Source organism: Micropterus salmoides, unplaced genomic scaffold (assembly GCF_014851395.1).
Source record: "Micropterus salmoides isolate LMB-PRFRI ecotype aquatic unplaced genomic scaffold, ASM1485139v1 Ms_hic_scaffold_17, whole genome shotgun sequence".
Taxonomy (NCBI): domain Eukaryota; kingdom Metazoa; phylum Chordata; class Actinopteri; order Centrarchiformes; family Centrarchidae; genus Micropterus; species Micropterus salmoides.
In genome coordinates, this window is record NW_024040817.1 from 16,217,757 (window position 1) to 16,223,756 (window position 6,000).

The window sequence follows — 6,000 nt, forward strand, 5'->3', positions numbered from 1 at the left end:
TACCAACTCTAGTTGATGTGTTTTAATTGCCTTGTTGGTTTTATTGTTTGTTTTTGACATATATGCCCAGGACTCCCCGGAAAGAAGCATTTATAATTAATGTTTATTACTAAGTAAACTGAATTGTGATCATCAACTACATATGTTTGCATATTAGGATTAGCTCTTGAGAGTCCTTGGACATCTCTATTGGACAAAAGATGCTCCCTTCATTAACTCCTTCAGTCTTTCCCTGGGTCGCCTGAAAAAAGCACAAAAACTCAAAATGCTTCCTGTGGCGACTTTCCAACAACCCAACATCTCTCTCTTTTCTTGTTAGAGCATTGCTGCCCTGACCTTTCCGTTCTTAGTGTTGCCTGCTTGTAATCTTAGGAATCCCGGAGTTTAAGCTTATTCCTGTGCTCCACTAATTGAGCATGTTCAGCAACATCTCGATTACTATATCTAGCCATACTTATCAGCTTCAGGCAATATTTTGATTACACTGTGTACGTGGGTCAAAGTAACACAGTTTCTCCAACAACTCAGCTGAGATGGATTCATTTAATAATTGTTGCACTGCTCATCACTCCAGTACCCTACAGCATGTCATTTGCTTAGATGCAACATATAGGTCAAAGTTTACTCACCTTTGACTGTTTGAGAAAGCTGAAGAGCCTCCACTTTTTTACTACTAAATTGTCATAAATACTAACTAAATGACGGAGAATAATATGCATATTTTACCATCTGTTTTCTATGATTATGACCTTAATTATGTCAGTAATCAGAGTGCCTTTGCTGGATCATTTTAATAAAAGTGTGCATCACAATGTGAGGACAGGATTATGTTGAGTCAGGGAGTAAAGGAGTTAAATAACGAATACTTAGACAAAGATAACCAGATATGGGGAAATGAGGTGATGGTGGCTCCCACCTCATCTCTCCTCGCACTTCATCCATCCATTATTCAGTATACCTTCAGGTCTAACTCTCAGCATCTTCTTGACATCTCCCCTTTCTCCTCTATACTGTATCGCCCACTCCTTTTTCTCCTCTCTTTGTATTTCCCTTCTGCCTCTCCCTGTCACCATTTCATACTCCCAAGAAATGACCTCAAATGTGAGAGACCTAGCTGTGAAACGTCAAATTTTTATTGAATTTTTTTTTGGGGGGGGCGGGGCATTTAATTATACACACATGTACATAGGTGTTTGAAGGGTTGAAGTTCCTGGTAGTAAAGAAAAGGGATTTTCTTTTTTTCCCTTCTCTCATATATGCAGGGCTTGATGACAGTTTTTTCCTCAGGAGCACACATTACAGCATTGAGTCAGTATTGGTCTTTGTGTGTGTGTGTGACGAACAACGAATAACTCCTTACATTAGCTTTAAGTGTTACAGCTTTTTTTCCCAGTTAAAAGTCACTGCATTTTTGCATAAAAAAAAGATTAATGCAACAAGTGTCTCTTCAGATAGAGGCTCAGTCTACTCACAAAAGCAGTGGCCTGCCAGGACTGAATTGGAGTTACAATACTTGAAAAATATCAAGTTGAAGGAGAGCTAAATTTCAGACATATTCTGCCGCCTGTGGCAGCAGTCGAGCATTGCTTTACTCTATTTCCTTTCCATTTTGAATTCAAATTCTAATTTCTCACTTTGAAATGTCACTGTGGTCCTTCATTTTCACATCGCCTCTCAGCCACAGTAAATAGTACTTGCATTTAATATGATTGTTTTATTTAAAAAAGTCCCTATATTATCACATATTCACTGACTCTATTGACTCTGTTTAAGAGTCTGATTGGAACCCACTTACCACCAATATGATTATGCGCATTGTGGAGCTCTCTACGTGGTTGCTCTCCCCTTCAGCTCTGGCAAACCAATCACTGGTGGTTGACGGAAAAATGCATCATTACTGCTGGGCCAGAGCTGGAATGCAGCCACAGACACCAGATTTACTGCGAAAACAGAGAGATGTACGTGATGATGATGGTGATATTGAGAGTATTGAGAGCATTGATGATTTCAGTATGGGGGTCATTCATTGCATAAGCACACATGTAACATTTGTGTCGTGTGAAATGGCCTTTAGATTGTAGAACACTTATTTGACAGAAAAGACTATTGACGTGAAACCAGGAGAGAGAGGATTTTTATCGACGGGACTGGAAGAAGCTTTAGTGATTAGATTATGACTGAGATAATGGATGCTGTGTGAAAAAATATTGAAATTCTCAAGTTAATGAAAAAAGCTGGGTGGATAAAACACACTATGAGTGTTGGGGAGGTATTGTAAGGTGGGGTAAAATTGGGGAGACAGTAATTGTGGAGGGAATGAGCAAGAGTATTTGAGTAATTAAGCAAAAAAAATGAAGAAGAAGAAGAAAGTCCAAAAATTGAGAGGGAAACAGAGAAAAACAAAGAAGGAACATAGATTATGAAGCGAATGGAATAGCTTGCGTGATAGAGAGGGAGGGAGGGACATGAATTGTAAAGAAAATGAAAGCCCCTGCCGTGCAATATCACCGTAGAATCTCTCCAGCACTAAAGACATTTTAAACAAGTGAGGGAGAGACAGAGAGCTGATGACTGAAGTGAACAAAGAGGGGAGGTTTCGAAGAGAATGAGTGAATGAGACGTAGAGAGATGGTGAATGAGGCAGGGAAAGAGAGGCAGGGCAAGAGAAATGAGGAACAAATGCATCGGAGTGAATAAATGAAGCAGCAAGAGAAAGCAGGGAATGATAATGATCCTAGAGGAGTTAAAGGGGAGAGCATTAGGAAGGAGCAAGGTGGAGATAGCGTGAGTGACAGATGAGGGTAGAGTCGGAGGAAAAGGAAATGGAGGGAAATGAATGGTGAGGACAAGATGACAACAGAGATAAAAAGGTGGAGGTCTTTCTCTCCCTGTCTCTCTTCTTCCCTCATTCCCAAATACTTTATCACTCACTGTCATCCCATCATTCAAGGGGCTTCTTTTCCCTGCCTTACAATCTCTCTTGTTCGGCTGCTCTTCACTTCTTTTTCTGTCCTTCTGTTTCCGTTTCCCTCTTTGTTTTTAGACATTCATTTCATGATAATTGAGCCAGTAATGCATTCTATCTCAGAAGTGCCAGAAGCGCTAGAGTTTTCTACATAAGTTTCACGTTGCTTTGCTGCTTCAACAGATGCTTCAATGCAAGAGTACATCGCTGTAAAGGAAAAGAATATGCAGGATTTATAACACAAGACAAAACGAGGGCATCATTGTGAAAGGGAATGCAGCACAATAATTGTTTTATCTTCATTATCTTGTTTTCATAATCATTGGAAGCCAAAATCATAATAAAAATAAAATTGGATTAAATCAAAATGTTCTCAGTCTCAGACATAGCCTAACCATGTCATGTGACACTTCATCCATCCATCCATCCATCGTCAACCGCTTATCTTGCGTACAGGATGTGACACTTCAGTAACAACAAATATTACTGGGACCACTATATTGCAGATTTAATATCCAGGAATTCACGTCAACTACACTGCAAGAGGAGGACCCCTGAAAACAATAGCTTATTTTAAATTTGATTTTAAACAACTTACTGTATGTTCACTGTGGAAATGAACACATGATCTTTTATGTTGTATTTGATTTAATGTTGAACAGGGCACCTTTATTATTTAAAAAAAATGCTTTAATGTGATAACTGTAATTTTCAATCATATAATTATTATAATGTTGCTTGTAAAAAGTGTTTGCTTGAGCCAGTGACAATAATTAAAGTATAATTAAACAGGTTAAAAGAAATTGTGATTGATGATTTAAAACTTTAAAATGTTCCTTTACTGACTAGAGCTCCTCAGCTGCAGGGTGCAGAGTTGCCAAATAGCAAAGTTATGAATAAGTTTACCTTATATCACATCTCTGTTTCGCTAGATTTTTGAATGTGTGTCATGTTTAATTTCCTCTCTTTCCACCAAAAACAGACCACCATCCATCACTGTACGAGCCAATAACGCAGTCAGCTTCTGCTGTGATTTTCAAACAGGCATGTGGGGAAGATTTCTGCCAGTGAGAGGTGACTGAGTGAGCAGAGTTGTACTGTAGCAATTAACTCAATCATAAATTACCAAACAAAATGATATATATCGCTATATTGTTTAATTAATCACATTTTAGAAATAAATGTGAACATATGTACTCGGATATGCTTTTCCAGCAGTATACACAGAAGTGAAAGATAACACCCAGACACATCAAGTACAATGAAGCAGATGGCAATTTTAAGTATTTTCTCACAAACTGCAAATCAGTAGGAGCTGCTTAACATTTGAGAGAACTCAATGAAAAATCCTTTTAAACGTACAATTGCAATCTGTTTGAACTGCTGTATGATTTTTATAAGTACAAGAAAGCAGCCCAGAATGTATTTTTAACCAAGTATTTAGGAAGTGTAGTGAGCACAGCAGTGACACTAAATAGTACAGAATTCTCTCATTATATCAGCACAGTACAAGATTATGACTCCAAACTTAACTATCGCCACTATCAATTAACTGCTCATAACAGACTCCATATTGGCTCAATGTCATGCTTTTGCTGTTTGTTTTTATGTGCTCTTGCCTGGAGGTTGATAGACAAGATGAGTTTTTTCTGAAGCCAAGACTTCACATAATGTCTTGGGGACCAACATTTATGAAAATCAAAGCTGAAAAGCTTTTCACTTCCAGGATGGCCCTCAATCCACTTATAATATTAATTTGGCTGAAGCCACGTTTGCATTTTGCAGTGGAAACAACAAGTTTGTTGACTGCTTGTAGCAGAGGCCTTAGCTCCTTTGGAGGCCTACTTTTCTCACCTCTGGCCTTGACTGTCTCAGTGTATTTCCTCATGCCTCTCCCTCTTGACTTTCAAGCTTGAAGAAAGTGCAGAGTTCCAGCACTTCCGCTTCTGCATATCTCTCCCCATACTCCTCTGGCCAATTGGAAGGCTGCAGGGTTTTGGTACTGGCAAGGAACTGCTGATATTTGTCTCCCAGAATTTGTTTTTTAATATCCTGGCTAGAAGTCTTGAACAGAGAATGGAGTGTCTGTTAATTGCTCCGTCATATCTCAGATTTGTTTGTTCTATGGTGTAGGTTTTTCTTGTTTCCTGTTTTACTTTGTAGTTGTATCCCCAGCGTTATAGTCTTGTTTTACTTCCTGTGCCTGTGTCACTGGTTGTTAGTTCCAGCCCTCCTGGTTTATTTAGTTGAGCTACTCCTTTCACTCATTCAGTGTTCTTGACGGTTTCACCAGTGTTCTACGGATGTCTCGTTTACCAAGCCTTGTCTTGTGTTTCCAGTGTTTTGTGGATTACACCTGTCTTGTTCTGTGTACTTTGTTTGGTTTTGGACTGCTTCACTGTTCACTGTTTTCACCATTCAAAAAACACCATTAATTTACTAGCTCCTCTAGTGTCTGCATCTGCCCAAAATCTCTGTTTCCCGTGATTATGCACATGCTAAACATAATAACAGAATGAACACACCAAATATGGACTTAGCGGACATGAAATTACTAAGATTTTAGAGTATGGTCCTGTAATTTTCAGAAGTTACACTTCTAAATTCCACAGATTTAAAACAATGTCTTGTTGTTGAAGACAATTCTTTCCAGTCATGGTTAACCCCTATGGTTGAACAGTTAGCTTGGATTTTACTAGCATGACTTTTCAAGCATGTTTTTGGATTTACCTTAGAACTCTGAGGCTAGCATCCAAGCCACTAGCCATCTGCCATCACATCTGCCAGACTGACTTCTGGCCTGCTAGTAACCAGTCAGGTAGCTCCTGCTTATCCATTGGCGGCCTGTCCAACACCAGCTCCTGGTTCCCCGTTGGTGCCTGACCGACACCTGTTCCTGGTTCCCTGTCGGCGGCCCAACGGCACTTGCTTCTGCTTATCCATTGGCAGCCTCTCCAACACCAGCTTCTGGTTTCACGTTAGCGCCTGACCGACACCTGTTCCTGGTTCTCCGTCAGCAACCCGGATGACAATTG